At 43.2% G+C, this 20,137-nt stretch overlaps 1 protein-coding gene and 1 long non-coding RNA gene across 5 annotated transcripts in view; both read left to right on the plus strand.

The window, feature by feature from the left end:
• Window positions 1-20,137, plus strand: part of TMEM135 (transmembrane protein 135) — a 383,037-nt gene that overhangs the window by 189,589 nt on the left and 173,311 nt on the right. The gene's annotated exons all lie outside the window — the stretch shown is intronic.
• On the plus strand, window positions 10,544-14,205 carry LOC140900399 (uncharacterized). Its single transcript, XR_012155624.1, has 2 exons — window positions 10,544-13,393; window positions 13,791-14,205. It is a non-coding gene; the product is annotated as an uncharacterized lncRNA (long non-coding RNA).

Below are 20,137 nucleotides of genomic sequence, written 5' to 3' on the forward strand. Positions count from 1 at the left end.
TTGATCACTACCCGTTGAGCTTGACAATCTAGCCAACTTTCTACCCACCTTATAGTGCATTCATCCAGCCCATACTTCTTTAACTTGCTGACAAGAATACTGTGGGAGACCGTGTCAAAAGCTTTGCTAAAGTCAAGAAACAATACATCCACTGCTTTCCTTTCATCCACAGAACCAGTAATCTCATCATAGAAGGCGATTAGATTAGTCAGGCATGACCTTCCCTTGTTGAATCCATGCTGACTGTTCCTGATCACTTTCCTCTCATGTAAGTGCTTCAGGATTGATTCCTTGAGGACCTGCTCCATGATTTTTCCAGGGACTGAGGTGAGGCTGACTGGCCTGTAGTTCCCAGGATCCTCCTTCTTCCCTTTTTTAAAGATTGGCACTACATTAGCCTTTTTCCAGTCATGCGGGACTTCCCCTGTTCGCCGCGAGTTTTCAAAGATAATGGCCAATGGCTCTGCAATCACAGCCGCCAATTCCTGTAGCACTCTCGGATGCAACTCGTCCGGCCCCATGGACTTGTGCACGTCCAGCTTTTCTAAATAGTCCCTAACCACCTCTTTCTCCACAGAGGGCTGGCCATCTACTCCCCATGTTGTGATGCCCAGCGCAGCAGTCTGGGAGCTGTCCTTGTTAGAGAAGACAGAGGCAAAAATACCATTGAGCACATTAGCTTTTTCCACATCCTCTGTCACTAGGCTGCCTCCCTCATTCAGTAAGGGGCCCACACTTTCCTTGGCTTTCTTCTTGTTGCTAACATACCTGAAGAAACCCTTCTTGTTACTTTTAACATCTCTCGCTAGCTGCAGCTCCAGGTGCGATTTGGCCCTCCTGATTTCATTCCTACATGCCCGAGCAATATTTTTATACTCTTCCCTGGTCATATGTCCAACCTTCCACTTCTTGTGAGCTTCTTTTTTATGTTTAAGATCTGCTAGGATTTCACCGTTAAGCCAAGCTGGTCGCCTGCCATATTTACTATTCTTTCGACACATCGGGATGGTTTGTCCCTGTAACCTCAAGAGGGATTCCTTGAAATACAGCCAGCTCTCCTGGACTCCTTTCCCCTTCATGTTAGTCCCCCAGGGGATCCTACCCATCCGTTCCCCGAGGGAGTCGAAGTCTGCTTTCCTGAAGTCCAGGGTCCGTATCCTGCCGCTTCCCTTTCTTCCGTGTGTCAGGATCCTGAACTCAACCAACTCATGGTCACTGCCTCCCAGATTCCCGTCCACTTTTGCTTCCCCCGCTAATTCTTCCCTGTTTGTGAGCAGCAGGTCAAGAAAAGCTCCCCCCCTAGTTGGCTCCTCTAGCACTTGCACCAGGAAATTGTCCCCTACGCTTTTCAAAAGCTCCCTGGATTGTCTATGCACCGCTGTATTGCTCTCCCAGCAGATATCAGGAAAATTAAAGTCACCCATGAGAACCAGGGCGTGCGATCTAGTAGCTTCTGCCAGTTGCCGGAAGAAAGCCTCATCCCCCTGGTCCGGTGGTCTATAGCAGACTCCCACCACTACATCACTCTTGTTGCTCACACTTCTAAACTTAATCCAGAGACACTCAGGTTTTTCTACAGTTTCGTACCGGAGCTCTGAGCAGTCGTACTACTCCCTTACATACAGTGCTACTCCCCCACCTTTTCTGCCCTGCCTGTCCTTCCTGAACAGTTTATAACCATCCATGACAGTACTCCAGTCATGTGAGTTATCCCACCAAGTCTCTGTTATTCCAATCACGTCATAATTCCTTGACGTCACCAGGACTTCCATTCTCCCTGCTTGTTTCCAAGGCTTTGTGCATTCGTATATAAGCACTTGAGATAACCTGCTGATCGCCCCTCATTCTCAGTATGAGGCAGGAGCCCTCCCCTCACAGACGTTCCTGCCTGTGCTTCCTCCCGGTATCCCGCTTTCTCACTTACCTCAGGGCTTTGGTCTCCTTCCCCCGGTGAACCTAGTTTAAAGCCCTCCTCACTAGGTTAGCCAGCCTGCTCACAAAGATGCTCCTCCCTCTCTTCGTTAGGTGGAGCCCGTCTGTGCCCAGCACTCCTCCTTCATGGAACACCATCCCATGGTCAAAGAATCCAAAGCCTTCTCTCCAACACCACCTGCGTAGCCATTCGTTGACTTTCACGATTCGACGGTCCCTGCCCTGGCCTTTTCCTTCCACGGGGAGGATGGACGAGAAGACCACTTGCGCCTCAAACTCCTTTATCCTTCTTCCCAGAGCCACGTAGTCTGCAGTGATCCGCTCAAGGTCATTCTTGGCAGTATCATTGGTGCCCACGTGGAGAAGCAGGAAGGGGTAGGGATCCGAGGGCTTGATGAGTCTCGGCAGTCTCTTCATCACATCGCGAATTTTTGCCCCTGGCAAGCAGCAGACTTCTCGGTTTTCCCGGTCAGGGCAGCAGATAGATGACTCAGTCCCCCTGTGGAGAGAGTCCCCGACCACCACCACCCGTCTCCTTCTCTTGGGAGTGGTGGTCGTTGTCCCAGCGTCTTCAGTTTTTTCCTTTTGCTCAATGTACTTCTCTCCAACCTTGTCCAATTCAGTTTATGGGTGCACTTCTTACAGCATGTAAGGTGCATTGAGCATTGTGTTTAATCAGGTCCTCCGTGGTGGTATTCTCCAAAGATTCAGCTGCTAGTCTGTATCTTTGCCTCTCCATTGATGCCTAAAAACGACCAAGACCAAAGTAAAAACAAGGAGTTTGTAATAAATTACTTTGGGTTTTGTAATTAATTATGTTATGTAACTATGTGCAAACTGTTGGCAGATGGATTCCAGTAATTTCTGGCTGGATGCTGATGTCTTTACCTGTGCCTCATTAAAACTCTTTTGACATAAACAAAACTGATAATCAATACCATTGAGCTGCTGCTTTTTTGATGGCAAATCAACTTGAAGCACTCCAATGGTAATCTGTAACATTAAATAAGTTAATCAGGTATCATGTTCTGAACATTCACCGATAACACAATAGTGTCAGTTGAGGGCCACAATTTAATTTTGAGGTCTGAATATTTGACTTGCCTGTGTTAAACTATAATTTAAAAAAATTGATTTTTAAACAGTTTCTCAAATACCTATAATTGTCTAGGTTTGTCATTTTTGGTACCACTAAGTTTGTGGGAGAAAGGGCTTTTGAATGTTAGCAAACTGGACCGATTTCCGATGAAATTTTATATAAACCTTTCCACCTGGAGCTGGGAACTGGCGGGAGGAGGGTCAGTGAGTCCCCTGTTACCCTGTAGACACCATTGAAATTATGATTCTGTAGATTTTTACAAATCAAAGGACACCTCCTTTAGCTTTCTATCACTAACTTACCCATGGAATGAGATATTACTACATTATGCTCCCAGACTAACTTGGCTTGTGTTTCTTTTTCAAATTGGTACCATTCATAGACCAGAGAAGTGTTAAAATCCTGTATGTATTTAGGTGTGCTAAAGATAGAATGAAAATCTTAATTCTGCATTTCTGTACTTGCTCCTTTAAGTATTGTCCTGAGTTCCCCCGGGAATGTGACTTCACCTTACATCAAAGCGCAGAAGCTTGTGGAGTGTTTTGAGTATTATGGGCTGCATGGTCTTTCTCACAAGCCATGGAATGCTCTGACTAGTGTATAAAACGAAGTGAAGTCACACTCTGTTTCTTCCACCCACTGAAGCTGCAAGTTGGAACTCCCTGTGGTCCTTCAGAGCATGTCTACATTGCAACTAGACACCTGTGGCTGGCCCGTGCCAGCCAACTTGGGTTCGTGAGGGTGTTTAATTGTGGCATAAACATTTGGGCTTGGGTGGGAGCCTGGGCTCTCCATTTCGTAGCGTCCTAGAGCCCAGACTCCATCTCGACCCTGAATGTCAACTCTGTAATTAACCAGCCCCTTAGGCTGAGCCCCGCGAGCCCGGGTCATTTGGCATGAGCAAGCCGCTGGTTTTTAATTGCAACGTACATATACACTCAGATTCCATTGTTTGCCAACTATTGCCTGGGGACATTTCCTCCCTAGTTAGGAGCTAGTTTGTTACAACTAATACTTAGAATAGTGCTATCAAGGTTTCTCTTTCCATAAAATGGTTTTTGAGATTTATGAGACCTTGATTTCACAGGAGCTGCCTCTCTTACCTCCACTGGATTAGTTTGTTTTCTGTCATAATGGATCCTGAATCCAAAAAAGACTAAGTTCAAAGAAGGGGATTCAAAAAATGGCCTTCTTTGTAATTAACCCCTATCCCATACAAATATGTGACGTTTTAGGTGTTTGTGTGAAGGGCATTTTCTCTGTGTGCCTGTAGCTTATTTTTTGGTCCTGTAAAAACTGAAAAGTTCTACTCCAGTTGATGCTTGTGAAAAAAGTTCTTGTAACTTCCATGGCAGATTTAGAACTGGCTCATGACCTTTCTTCAAAGTCCCATTGATGGGACAAATCAAAATCTGACAACAGACAAATTCTAAGATGGTCTCAAGTACCTGAAGAGCCAAGAACAATTTTGGACTTGTCATCAAAGATTTTTCCTTTGTATCAAGAGACCAGAGGAATAAGAGGAAAACACTGTACCACTCCCTATCTAAATGTATTTATTTTCTTCCCCCTCTCATTTGCCCCAAGTGAGTTTTGATCTGTGGTTCTGGTTCATGCATCAGACCTCCAGTGGATTTATCATCATCAAACCATTTATTGTCCAAAAATGCTCAGTGTCATTTTCATAACTTTAAAATGTTACTGTATGTGAACAGGTTTCATAAATTTAAATACAACATTGAAATGTATGTATCCTTGCCTTTATTTTCTATGAATAGAGGGCATACATTATGTAGTTTCCTATTTGGAATTAAAAAATTGGGATTAAATATACAAAATAATCATGCAAACTAATGCTTAACGTTTAGGATGGCTTTCCTCATTAATCAGTAATTTTAGATGATAGATGGATGAGTGATTTAAACAGGTGAAAAGCAGGAATAGGAGAGATTTAAACAAGAGTTATAGACAGCTACAATAGAAAGTAGCAAATGACATTTTTACAGCATTGACTGTGCAAGGAGCTCTAACGGACATCTTTCAAACTCTGTCTTGTGTTTTGTAGTTATATACCAGGTACATCGAGTTTAACTTTAAAGTAATGGTAAACGTTGTTATTAGGCTGAATGCTTGGATAAGTTGTAATATTTTACTAAAATGTAGTATTTAAATATTCTTCATATAAAGGTTGCTTTAAAAAAGTCCAAAATCAGAGTATAGTACAATATGGTAGGCTGTTTACATTAATACTGACTAGATGCCAAGGGTTTCAATATCCTCCTGTGGATGGAGAAGTATGGGATCCAGTGGATCTTGGATCTGTGGAAAGCGCTGCATCCTTTTCCCAACTGTATGGTTGCAAGACCTACTGGTGAATATACATGTCCCAGGAGTGGCCAGATAAGTAGCATCAAAGTTCCAAAACTCCAGACCTTTTGTAGATAAGTTAATTGACCGTGCGAATATTGCTTTATTCATTATATCAGTGGTTCAGCCTCTTGTGGCCTAATCAGCACACAGCTACAGCCCATGTGACATCCTCAGGGCCATATAGGTAATATATATATTGTGTGGATGTGGCCCACGTAACACAAAGAGAGCCGCATATGCGGCCCACAATGGTAAATAGGTTGAGAACTACTGCATTATATATCCTCCTACAAGTTAAAAGATTTTTTTTTTTTTTTTTTAAAGAAAGAGCTATGAGAGCTGTGTATGGGGCTGGGATAGGCTTGTCAACAGTGTCCTATCGATTAAAAGAGCTCAATGGGTTTAGGGAATAGGAACCTTTGGTCAGTTCCGCAGTGAGGCAAACCTTGATTGCTAGACAGAATTCCAGGGAAACTCTGAGAGCCCAAACATAAAGTTTCCCTCCCCTGTGTGGATATATCTTGCTTCGAGGAACAGTTGGGCCTCAAACATTTAAACACCTATATAATTTTAAAACAAGCTGTTTTAGTGGGAAGGTAGCTTAAATGCTGAGGCCCAATCTTCATATGTAATAAATTGTAGGTTTGCAAGCAGTTGCTGTTTCTGTGAGCACACATCTGGCTTTATATCACTGTCTGCACCAGTACATTCTGACATCTGTGCAGAATTAAATTGGTTTCTTTCATTTTGGTCTGTAAAGGTACAAAATGTTCCTCTTCAACTATTGTGTCAGAGTATGACATAGTAATGATGGCTGAGGAGCTGATCTACCAGCAGCAGGAATGTCAGCATGAACAAACTGTGTTGGTGCAGTTCTCCTACAGTGTACCATGAAACCAATCTCTACCTGTCAGTTATAGTTTTATGGAAACTAATTCCTTGTTGCAGAGTAGCAGCCGTGTTAGTCTGTATTCGCAAAAAGAAAAGGAGTACTTGTGGCACCTTAGAGACTAACAAATTTATTTGAGCATAAGCTTTTGTGAGCTACAGTTATGAAACAGTGCTATTTGCTACAAGAAAAATAAATGCATTCCAGAGGTGACTGAATTAATAAAATAATGATCTTTCAGTTACAGGAACTTAAATCAGGTCCCCTGCAGCTGTTACAAAAATGAGTTTACTGGTCTCAGCAGACTTCCTAATGGGCTACTGTTCACAACACCACATACAATTAAGCTTAAGTGATGTCTGTGCTCAGGACAGGGTCAAGACTGATTTAGCAAGGAAACTTAATTACTTCTCTCCCTCAGAGAAAATGGCCAAACAAGGTTGAGGTCATTGGCAGGGCAATGTGGGAAAGCTACCGCTGGGTTGCCTTCACCATATCTAAATTGTGGCTAACTGGAAGACTTCAGTTAGCACTGCTAACATTCAGTAACACAAATATTCTCTCAAAAAGAACTTGTGCATCATTTTTTCCCCTAGTTTTAGCTTAATGTCAAAGTGAAGGTCAACTAAGCATGAGTTATTTTTAATTTTTAAAAAATCATCTCCAGACATACTCAATATTCCATCCAGTTTGCCTGATAAAATCAAACTACTTCTCTGTGTGGCTGTACTACTTTTGTGCTAATGAAGAAGGAATTTTTTTTATTACTCTTCAAATACATGAAAAAGTGAAAGTGTGCTACTTATGGACAGAGAAACATCAATCATATAATGCTAAAGTTAGTGTCATCGAGCTTTTTCACAACTTTATGCGTCAATAGTTAATTGACGCAAATTTGCAATAGTTAACTTCCACAGATTTTATTAAGAAAGTAGGTTAATGAGAGTTCTGATGTACAAACTATGAATAATTCTTTTATCACTTTTAACAAGCTAGTTTCTACTGCAAAATAAAATTAGTTCATTTGCCTTTTTTAAGAATATGTTATTTAAAGGAAACAGGAACTTGTATTTTGTGACTCCAAGGAATACATCTGGAATAACAATTCAGAAAGACATATGGTATCAATTGGTTTACGTTTTCCTATATGCAAAAAGAACAGGAGGACTTGTGGCACCTTAGAGACTAACACATTTATTTGAGCATAAGCTTTCGTGAGCTACAGCTCACTTCATCGCATGCATGCCGTGGAAGCTTCGATAGTAGTAAGAGGGGATGGCTTTTCATTAATTACTCAGAATTAGAAATGTGTGTACTATACATCCCTATGTCTTCTATTAGGGCACTTGTCTGGGCTCTAAAAAAGATGCTGTGCAAAGCTGAAGAATGGCAAATGAGAGGAAGAGTAATGAGGGAGAAATTAACTTTTATTTTTGCCTGCTGAGATTATTTTGTTTTTCTTACAGTGCACAATTTCCCTCTTGGATCTTAACTCTGTTACACTAGATGCACATCTCCCATTTACCTCTATGGGAATTTCCAGTTTCAGGTAAAAGGCAATATTGCAATTGAGATCTGTTGAGCAGAACTGAGAGAATTGTGCCATAAGACCTGGATCCTGCTACACTTACACACATGTTAATGGGAATATTCACATTAGTAAAATTAAACATTTATATATGTGTTAGCACAGGGGTGGCCAACCTGTGGCTCCGAAGCCACATGCGGCTCTTCAGAAGTTAATATGCGGCTCCTTTTATAGGCACCGGCTCCGGGGCTGGAGCTAAAGGCGTCAACTAAAGCGCTCACTGCTCAACCCCTGGCTCTGCCACAGGCCCTGCCCCCACTCCACCCCTTCCCACCCCCTCCCCTGAGCCTGCAGTGCCCTCGCTCCTCCCCCCACCCCCGAGCCTCCTGCATGCCACGAAACAGCTGATTGGGAGGGAGGGGGAGGCGCTGATCAGCGGGGCTGCCGGTGGGTGGGAGGCGCTGGGAGTGGGGTGGGGGTGCTGATGGGGGGCTGCTGACTATGACTGTGGCTCTTTGGCAATGTACATTGGTAAATTCTGGCTCCTCCTCAGGCTCAGGTTGGCCACCCCTGTGTTAGCAGGATTGTGGTCTAAGACCCAAATTCAGAAAAAGCATTTGAGCACATGCTTAAGTTCATCCTTATCCAGCAAAGCACTTTAGGGCTCAATTAGAGTGGTGCTGTGACTCATACACCAGGTTGCACCTCCACTCACTCAAATTTGACCCAGCTGCCCCACCCTCATGCCCCGGTCATGATGAAGGGCTGGCCAGGCCAGACCTGAGTGGAGCTGTGACCCTGTGTGCCAGGTTGCAATACCAAGAGTGGGGGACCCAGCTTCACAGGGCAGGAGCCTCCACTCTGGGTGAGTATGGTGCAAGTTCCCTCCCCCCCGCAGGTCTCTCCTCCTCATTTGTATCTGCATTGTTTATCAAAAATCACAAAAACTGTGACTTTTACTAAATTTACCGTGACCATTCCATGATTTTTTTTATTACAAAGTGCCATGACAAATCTACAGCCCTAACTATGTCTGAGGCTGCCTCCATGGTATGCTTAAAAACATATCTATTTTAGAGATTTGTACAATAGCTACTTGGGAGTTCAATACAGAAGAGCGCCATTTATCCGATTTAAATGGGACCAGGGCTAGGTAGGATAATCAAAAATTCGGATTATTTATAGAATGGGAAAGTGCGAGGCTGAAGCACTGTCTAGCAGCCACAGGAGAGATCACCCACTTCTGAGCCTGTATGCACTGGTTGTTCGGTGGTTAATACGGAGAGCCAGATAATGGAGGGTTGGATAAACGGGTTTCTACTGTCTATATGTTGGATCGCGCTTCTCATTCTTATGCAGTGTTTGGTAGGGCAGTTCTATAATAATTGTTTAATTGAGAATTCTTCAGTCTACCATCCGTCAAGGCTGCATTGTTTGCTGGTCTCCCTTGAGTGGCAGTAAGCACAGGCACATGAAGAAGTGGTTACTTACCAGTATCTGTAGTTCTTCAAGGGATACCTCTGCGTGTTCCCTATACCCTTCTCCTTTCCTTCAGAGTTCTCTATGCCTCCCTGGACTCTGAGAGTTCAGGAGAAAGAAACTGGAGAGATTAAGGCTCATACTACCCTTCTGTAGCCCAAGGACTCAGTATTTTTGCAGTGAGGTGAGGTGGGGTTCATATGAGCCCCGGTGGGCATTACTTTCCAGAAGGGACTGGAACACTGTGTCAGAGGTTCATTGAGTCCCATGAGTGTGAAAATAGACTCATCCCTTGAAGAAGAACAGTTACTGCTAAGAAACCTCTTTCTTTTTTTCCTCTCTAAAACTGAGAGCATTCTTAATGCAATACTTCACTAACTGAGGGCTTGTCTACATGGGGAGTTTAAGACAGACTAAATCAAATTAATCTGGTCTGAAAATGCTTGACTCTGCATTTATTGCAAACCCTGGAGTCCTCTTTCAAAATGAACTAAGTTTTCCACTCAGCAAGTTAGTCCAGTCTATTGTTCGTGTGCATGCAATGCTGCTGTGAACTACTTTGGCAGGTTTCAGAGTAGCAGCCGTGTTAGTCCATATTCGCAAAAAGAACAGGAGTACTTGTGGCACCTTAGAGACTAACAAATTTATTTGAGTATAAGCTTTCATGAGCTACAGCTCACTTCGTCGGATGCATTCAGTGGAAAATACAGTGGGGAGATTTATATACACAGAGAACATGAAACAATGGGTGTTATCATACACACTGTAAGGAGAGTGATCACTTAAGATGAGCTAATACCAGCAGGAGAGCGGGGGGTGCGGGTGTGGGTGGGGGTGGGGGAAGAAAACCTTTTGTAGTGATAATCAAGGTGGGCCATTTCCAGCAGTTGATAAGAAGGTCTGAGGAACAGTGGGGGGGAGTAAACATGGGGAAATAGTTTTACTTTGTGTAATGACCCATCCATTCCCCGTCTCTATTCAAGCCTAAGTTAATTGTATCCAGTTTGCAAATTAATTCCAATTCATCAGTCTCTCGTTGGAGTCTGTTTTTGAAGTCTTTTTGTTGTAATATTGCGACTTTTAGGTCTGTAATAGAGTGACCAGAGAGATTGAAGTCTTCTCCGACTGGTTTATGAATGTTATAATTCTTGAAATCTGATTTGTGTCCATTTATTCTTTTACGTAGAGACTGTCCAGTTTGACCAATGTACATGGCAGAGGGGCATTGCTGGCATATGATGGCATATATCACATTGGTAGATGTGCAGGTGAACGAGCCTCTGATAGTGTGGCTGATGTGATTAGGCCCTATGATGGTGTCCCCTGAATAGATATGTGGACACAGTTGGCAACGGGCTTTGTTGCAAGGATAGGTTCCTGGGTTAGTGGTTCTGTTGTGTGGTGTGTGGTTGCCGGTGAGTATCTGCTTCAGGTTGGGGGCTGTCTGTAAGCAAGGACTGGCCTGTCTTCCAAGATCTGTGAGAGTGATGGGTCGTCAGGATAGGTTGTAGATCCTTGATGATGTGTTGGGGGCTGAAGGTGATGGCTTGTGGCGTTCTGTTATTTTCTTTGTTGGGCCTGTCCTGTAGTAGGTAATTTCTGGGTACTCTTCTGGCTCTGTCAGTCTGTTTCTTGACTTCAGCAGGTGGGTATTGTAGTTGTAGGAATGCTTGATAGAGATCTTGTAAGTGTTTGTTTCTGCCTGAGGGGTTGGAGCAAATGCGGTTGTATCATAGAGCTTGGCTGTAGACAATGGATCGTGTGGTGTGATCTGGGTGAAAGCTGGAGGCAAGTAGGTAGGAATAGCGGTCAGTAGGTTTCTGGTATAGGGTGGTGTTTATGTGACCATTGTTTATTAGCACCGTAGTGTCCAGGAAGTGGATCTCTTGTGTGGACTGGTCCAGGCTGAGGTTGATGGTGGGATGGAAATTGTTGAAATCATGGTGGAATTCCTCAAGGGCTTCTTTTCCATGGGTCCAAATGATGAAGATGTCATCAATATAGCGCAAGTAGAGTAGGGACGTTAGGGGACGAGAGCTGAGGAAGCGTTGTTCTAAGTCAGCCATAAAAATGTTGGCATACTGTGGGGCCATGCGGGTACCCAGAGCAGTGCCGCTGGTTTGAAGGTATACATTGTCCCCAAATGTGAAATAGTTATGGGTGAGGACAAAGTCACAAAGTTCAGCTACCAGGTTTGCCGTGACATTATCAGGGATACTGTTCCTGACGTCTTGTACTCCATCTTTGTGTGGAATGTTGGTGAAGAGGGCCTCTGCATCCATAGTGGCCAGGATGGTGTTTTCAGGAAGATCGCCGATGGATTGTAATTTCCTCAGAAAGTCAGTGGTGTCTCGAAGATAGCTGGGAGTTCTGATAGCGTAGGGCCTGAGGAGGGCGTCTACATAGCCAGACAATCCTGCTGTCAGGGTGCCAATGCCTGAGATGATGGGGCGTCCAGGATTTCCAGGTTAATGGATCTTGGGTAGCAGATAGAATACCCCAGGTCGGGGATCCAGGGGTGTGTCTGTGCGGATTTGTTCTTGTGCTTTTTCAGGGAGTTTCTTGAGCAAATGATGTAGTTTCTTTTGGTAATCCTCAGTGGGATCAGAGAGTAATGGCTTGTAGAAAGTGGTGTTGGAGAGCTGTCTAGCAGCCTCTTTTTCATATTCTGTCCTATTCATGATGACGACAGCACCTCCTTTATCAGCCTTTTTGATTATGGTGTCAGAGTTGTTTCTGAGGCTGTGGATGGCATTGTGTTCTGCACGGCTGAGGTTATGGGGTAAGTGATGCTGCTTTTCCACAATTTCAGCCCATGCACGTTGGCGGAAGCATTCTATGTAGAAGTCCTGTCTGTTGTTTCGACCTTCAGGAGGAGTCCACCCAGAATCCTTCTTTTTGGAGTGTTGGTAGGAAGGTCCCTGTGGATTAGTATGTTGTTCAGAGGTGTGTTGGAAATATTCCTTGAGTCGGAGATGTCGAAAATAGGATTCTCGGTCACCACAGAACTGTATCACGTTCATGGGGGTGGAGGGGCAGAAGGAGAGGCCCCGAGTTAGGACAGATTCTTCTGCTGGGCTAAGAGTATAGTTGAATAGATTAACAATATTGCTGGGTGGGTTAAGGGAACCATTACTGTGGCCCCTTGTGGCATGTCGTAGTGTAGGTAGTTTAATGTCCTTTTTCTTTTGTAGAGAAGCAAAGTGTGTGTTGTAAATGGCTTGTCTAGTTTTTGTAAAGTCCAGCCAGGAGAAAGTTTGTGTGGAAGGTTGGTTTTTTATGAGAGTATCCAGTTTTGAGAGCTCATTCTTAATCTTTCCCTTTTGCTGTGGAGGATGTTGATCAGGTGGTTCCGCAGTTTCTTTGAGAGCGTGTGGCACAAGCTGTCAGCATAGTCTGTGTGGTATGTAGACTGTAATGGATTTTTTACCTTCAGTCCTTTTGGTATGATGTCCATCTTCCAGTGACTATCCCACACTGCTTTGCGAGTGACTGTTATGCCATTCCTTGCTCTGGGGTCAAGTTGACTGGGTCTTCCTTCCTCTGTTTACAAGGTGCACAGCCAGATTTTGTCCATTCACTCCTGGATTCCAATTTATCACAGTAGCTGAAATAATATTCCAGAAGCCCTACCACATGCCTTGAGCAGCCACTTGGAGCTGCATTGAGACCCTGAATCTCATCTCCTTCTGGAGAGAAGGGTAGATGCAGGAAGTTCTTGTGGGCAGCTGTCGGAATAAAAACCTTTTTGTGGATGTTGCCAAGTAGATGTCTGCAAGGGGCCACAACTGGGATGCCGAACAATGCCACATAAAGAGCAAACAGCTCAGTAGCACCTACATTAAAATGAGGGATGACAGGGAAAAAAATCTGAAAGGGGACATGTAACCTGTCAATTTTTTGAGGAGTTGGACAGCATTTTACATAACCACATGACCACCCACCCAGGAAGCTTGTGGAGCCTGCTGCCTGTCTTCTCTACACCCGCATGCTCTCCTCAAGGATGTCCAGCAAGAAGAGCAAGATTCATTGGAGAATGAACATGAAGACAAGAAGACAGGATCTCTTCGGGACTCAGGACCCTGATGCTAGACAGGTAGACAGCAAGTTCAGTTCCTGTCCTGTTGTAGTCAACCCCAGTTCCAGGCAGCAACCCAGACTGGGACTATAGCAGGAACCTGGGCATGTAATTTTTTAAAATAACTTACTATCTAAGTTTTAATTTATTATACTATTCTGCCATGCTAACTTCTGTTTTGGCTGCCCCATGGTCGCAGCCATTGTAGGCAGATGTGAGCTAAAAGCCATTCCATGTCTGAGGGCCAAACCTCCATCTCCTGCTCGCTCCATCTGCCCATGCTGTCCATTTGTTCCCCCAAAGACCTTTCTAAAAGGGTGGCTACTCCATCTCATGCTAAAGCTCTGATTACTGACCGTTTTCCAGCCCATACCACATAAGGCACGTAACCATGTACCTGTTTTCCTTTCCTCAGCTCTCCTACCTGGAGAATGGTAGCCCCTCCCCCTTCGATCCTGTTTGCCCCAGCAGCTGAATCCTCTACTCCACCCTCAACTATGGGAGAGTCGAATAAGGAAAACATTCTTTTGTGTGAAATGCAAAAGTTTATTGAGACAGTGATTACAGGAAAAGAAGTTTTGTTAGTGTTCTCGCTTTATGTGAGGTAGAGAACGACTTTGCATGTTGTTCTTTGTAGTTAGCTAGTTTTTAATATATTGTTTCATAATTAAAAGCAGCTTCATTTTCATTTCAGCTGAAGGTTTGTCTCTGTTACATAATTGTTTAACAGTAAAAATGTTTAAAATTTTTTTCATAAGATGACAATTCATTTTACACATAAAATAATAAAGTTTGTACTAATTCATAAGGTTTTACAAACACGCACAAAAGATGCAATAAGAAAAGGAGTACTTGTGGCACCTTAGAGACTAACAAATAGTCTTTACGGTGCCACAAGTACTCCTTTTCTTTTTGCGAATACAGACTAACACAGCTGCTACTCTGAAAAAAGATACAATAGGGATTGCCACAATGTTATACTTCTACCTTCATAAATAACACTGAACTGCACAAAGAACTTCCAACCTCCCTTCCCTGGGTTAACAGCAATTTCAGGCCGGAGACTGAAAATAAGAGCAGTCGGCATCACTGACAGTGTTGTTCCAGCTGTTTGCATTTTGTACTGGACATCTTTCTATCTACTCATACTCCTGAGGAAGTCTCCGCACTTCAGCCTTGAACCCTTTGCTAAGACTTTCTCCCTTACTTTCACAAATATTGTGCAAAATACAACATGCTGCTATAATCTTTAGGATTCCCCCCAACTCCCACTGCTTCCAATTTATTCCACAAACAGCTCCAGCTCCCTTTCAAATGGCCAGATGTACTCTCCACTACCCCTTTGCAACTACCAAGGCAGTAGTTAAACAGTTCCTTTCTTGTCTCCAAGCAGCCTGTGAATAGCTTCACTAACTGGGGAAGCAGAGGATGAGCCAGGTCTCTCAGGGTAGCCAGAGTAATGTCCACCCCACTAATGTTCATAGAGTTCCTGGGGCCACAATGTTATTTCTCTATTAATTTAAAGAGACCTTATTTCTGAAAGATCTTTGCATTGTGAACCCTTCCAGACCAGCTAGCATTTATGTCCTTAATCCTGCCACACTGGTCAACAAGCCCTTGGAGCACCATGAAGAAATACCCTTTTCTGTTTATGAATTCTAAATTCTGATGGAGTGGGGGAATGACAAATAATAGGCACATGAGTCCCATCAGTTGCCCCAGTACAGTCTGGGGACCTGTGACAGGGTGGACTCACCTCTCATGAATGCCTCCTGTAAGTTGGGTGCAAACTGCACTCTCTGTGCTCGCAATGCCCCCTGTCGGCTTTCTCCGTCGTCAGGCAGGTCTTCAGTGGCTCAGCCCTCTGGCCAAGTCACGCACAGCCTCAACACATGAAGGAACCCCTTCCCAGATAAAAGGCCCAACAGGATCTGTCCTGTGCCCTTGTTACCATGTTTCGCTCTCTGGGCTCAGTCCTCAGCCCCTTCTGGGATAGCTTTAAGTCTGTGTCTGCCCCGGTAGAGAGCAGTGCTCCCAGGACTTTCTCCCTGCAGACCCTTTAAGTCCTGCCCTTCACTTGGGGCTCTAAACAAGCCTTCTCCTCTTTTTGGGGTTTTGGCCACCCTGCCAGTGCCAATGGGGGACCTGGGCCTGCCCACTGTCCCAACCCAGGGACCCTATAAATAGCAGTCATGTGCTACTTCCTGCAATAGTTGCTGCTGCTACGCTTTGCACACATTGAGTCCTGTGACAGGTTGTACGGGGCCCTTTGAGACCCCCTGCTGGAAGCCTATCACACCCTGCCCCAAAAATGGAGCAGTGAAGGTGCGTCTCCCAAGCCTGCTTAGAGAGGATACAGGGAAGCAGGGATGATAACCTCCTGAACATCATCAAGTTTTATAACCTAGTGCAACATTATCTTTTTCATGGCATCACATACCTGCATGACAATGACCCAAAGGTCAGTCTCCCCATGCGTGGGAGTGTGGCAGGCAAATTCCTCTGGCTTTGAGTGCTGAAGTACATACAGTTCAAGCAGCCTCTGCATATTCAAGGTTGCTAGCATAGCAGTGCAGAGCACTGTTTGTCCATGTTGGCCAACAGCTATTCAAAAATGGCATAGCCTGCCCATGAAGGAAATACTGAGTGGAGCCAGATTAATCATGGGAGTTTAAAAACAAATTGGGCTATCCTCGGTTCTGCTATGCATCCCACTATGTGCCTCAAGAAAAATCTCAGAATGCATGTTTCTCATCAGTGAAGCAAAGGATCATGGGATACCCTCGGAGAATTCTGTTCCATTAGTTTGTCGCAAACCACCGCCATGTATACTAATGATGTGCCTTGACAACTGGTACACTCTTCCGTGTACACACTGTGACTTGTATACAGCATGTGACCTGATGGGCAGCAAAAAGCTGTGGGTTAACCCCCTGTGTAGATAAGTCCTGAGTCTGACTAATGTAGGAATTTCTTATCAGAACTAAAAGAGCATCCTCATTTACTTTCTAGACATTTGCAAGGGAACTAGAGGTTGAATAATCAGTGTGAATGGAAAAGATTGATTCCTTACATTTTTCATATCAACTCAGGGTCTTAGGTTGGTTCTTTTGTTTCATTCCAAATAGAAAAGAGCCATTTGAAAGTCCAAGTCTGATCCGTCAGAGAACCTGGTACCATACTAACATGTGGAGAACAAGAAGAATTATTTTGCTGACTTTGCCCCAAAAAATTCTTTCACAAGAAAGATGACACCACCCACAACTACCACAACCCCACTGACAGTTATAAGAAAAAAGAATCACTTGACTGGACATCCCAAAGTGGACGAAACCATACACTTGATCATTACATTGATTGCTTCTGAAAAAAAAATTGACTCTGAAATCCTTAACAAACATCACATCCACCACAATCTCTCCACTACTGAGAGGACTGCTATACAGTCCCAGAAATCCAACCACCAGATAGTGAGCAAACCAGCAGACCAGGGGAATGCCATTGTAGTCCTCAACTGTGATGATTACATCAAAGAGGCCAACCTACAACTCTCTGACACCACCTACAATTGAGAATTAGAAGAAGACCCCACACCATAATTCGCCTAGGAATTTAAAGGTGTTATCAAATCCTTGCCCAAACAATTCCAAGAAAAACTCTACAACATCATCTAATATGAACATTCCTCAAGGACCTTCTACATGCTTCCCAAGATACACAAGCTAGGGAAACCTGGAAGACGCATCAGATCTGAGCATGCTGAAGGAATACTGGAACTTGTAGAAACTATCCTCTAACCACTCATCACACAAGGTGGCCAGTTTTCTTCAGGACAGAACCAGCGTAATCCAGAAACTCCACAATATTAACAGGCTCCCTCAAAACACCATTCTTGCCATTAGTGATGTCCTCTCCCTATATTCCAACATTCCTCACAATAACAGAATTGCTGCCTGCCTCAAATATCTACAAGACAAGGGACAACACTCAGATATCCACCCCAAACACATTGCCAAGGTCATCCATTTCATCCTCACCCATAACAATTTTACATCCAGTAACAAACACTGTGTCCAAACCATAGAAACAGCCCTGGGTACTAGGATGGCTCTCCAATATGCTAACCTCTTCATAGGGTCACCTTGAGAAAAAGTTTCTGGACAAATGCACCGTAAAAACAATGATATGCCTGAGATATTTTCATCCTCTGGACAGATGACCTGAAGACCCTCATATAGTTTCATCACAACTTCAGCCACAACCCATCCGTCAAACTCCCTAGAACACTCCCACATTAACATTTACTTTCTGGACACCACGCTCAGCTTCAGCAATGAAACCCTACAGACAACTATATACAAGAAATCCACAGTTCTCCACACTTAAGTCCACAGGTCCAGCAACCACCCAAACACACCAAGAAATCTGTTATATATGGCCAGGCACTCAGGTACCACAGAATATGATCTGAGGAGAAAGTCCAGGATACACACACTAACAAACTTAAAACTGCCTTCACCAAACAAGCACACTCGACCAGAGAAGTAAATCACATCATAGAATGGGCCTCCCAAATATCCCAAGAGAGCCTGCTTCAATACCCTCTGACTGCACACCCCTAGTTATCACCTACCATCCCATACTGGAACCCATATGGGGTATCATTAAACAATTACAGCCCATATTCAATGGGGACCATATCCTGCAATAAATGTTTCCTGAACCCTTTCTTTGGGCCTTCAAAAAACTCCCCAACCTCTCCAAACTCATCAGAAGCAAACTCCCCAAAGACCAGGACACACCAACTCAAAGTGCACCAGCTCCTGCCGTACCAGATGCAAAACCTGAAGCCATATCTCCACTGCTACAATTATCAATACCCCCCACAACACACTTTTCAAAATATATGGGTCCTACACATGCCTATCACAGCATGTGGTGTACTGCATCTGGTGCACTAAGTGCCCCAGTAACAACTCTCACAGAAAAATGATAAGACAAAACCACCATATCACCCATGTGCCAACACTTTTCAAAAAATGATCACTCCAAATCTGACCTCTCAGACATCATCCTCAGAGGAAACCTGCACATCTTCAAAAAACAAGCCTGGGAACTTAAAATCATAACTCTTCTAGACACCAAAAATCATGAACTTAATAAAGATACTGGATTTATGGCTCATTACAACAATCTGTAACCCATTAACCCTCCTTTATACAATAGTGTATGTAGAGTATTGTCAGTCCACTTCACTTTGAATGGACTCTTGCAACATGTGTTAACTGCTTATCCGTTCCATTTGTAGTTAGCTGTAGCACTCTTAGTACCTTTCCCAGACCTGCAGAAGAGCTCTGTGTAAGCCTGAAAGCTTGTCTCACCAAGTTGGTCCAATAAAAGATATAACCTCACTTACCATGTCTTTCTAATATCCTGGGACCAACCAACAACACTGAAAACCATTTGAAAATGACAGCTGATAAACAACACAGTACAGTAGGGCATGTGATTATCAAGAAGTCATTGCAATGTGAGGTATTAGATGAGTCTAATCTGCCAGCATATGGTTCCCACAGTTAACTACATGTTATGCAATTGTGTTATTGTGTTAAGAATTTTCTATTACTTTCGTGTGGCAGTTAATTAAACTACCAATGCAAATTACTTGTGTAGAAACTCACAGTTGTTAGGACTGTTGGAGCAGTGAGGTTCACAAAGGTTAACATTATTAAATAGAAGAATGGAAAGCCAGGCATATTACTGCTTCAGCTAAAAGTGTTTTCATAGTTTTATTTTAATGTGCAGAGGTAATTGAAGCAATTTTATGATGGGTATTAAAGCTGATGAGTTAGGCACACACAATATTCCAGTATGATAAATAACCCTCATTAGCCTACTAGAGTCTTGCTAGATTCAGTTTGGTTTCAAACTGATTATAAAACTTGTACAATACAGTAAAAATCTTTAATTTGCACTGACTGCAAGACAAATCACTAATGACCAAATTTTATGAACTAATCAGTAAGTGAATACATCTTTAAATGGATAACTTATGCTAAAATGAACTTTAAAGTATTTATAATTATAGCTTTGTTTTTAATGATGTATAGGAAGGAAATGTGTTGAGATATGTTTCGTTAATGTAATAACATTTAAATATTATATTTTACTATAACAGCTATTAAATTGTTTGGCAGTGGGAAGAGCCTGACAACTTTAAGCGCAAAGTAGGTATATGATTTAGTAAAGTGCTAAGGTGGTAATTCCTTGTGACTCGCTGGAATCATTTATCAAGAGGTATGTGCGCTATGGAAAAATGTCAGTTGAGGTCATTTTATCCATACTGGTATAGGCACCTCTGGAATGAAATGTGGCATCTGTTTAACCTTTCACAGTAATACTATACAAAAATTTAAAACAAGAAGAATAGTATCCAACTGAAAGTTCCGAGGGAATTTTAGGTCAGCTGAATGTAATTATTCAGGTTAGAATTTGGCTAGGAACCAAATTATTTGCCTCTTTTTTTTTTTTTTTTTTTTTTTTTTTGCAGAGAGCACCGTGGGTTCTTTAATAACTACAAATGCCCAGGACCTCTATTTTACATCTCATCCAAAAGACAGCAGTAAAACAACAGAGTGCCTCCTAAAATCAGACTGATGTTCAGAACTTAAAGGAAGATTGCCTCCTGCAGAAGTGCTCATATCATTTATTCACCAACTAGATATTCAGAGGTCTCCGGTCCATCCCCGAGTCTAAGAGCTT

Source organism: Lepidochelys kempii, chromosome 1, assembly GCF_965140265.1.
Source record: "Lepidochelys kempii isolate rLepKem1 chromosome 1, rLepKem1.hap2, whole genome shotgun sequence".
Classification (NCBI taxonomy): Eukaryota; Metazoa; Chordata; order Testudines; family Cheloniidae; genus Lepidochelys; species Lepidochelys kempii.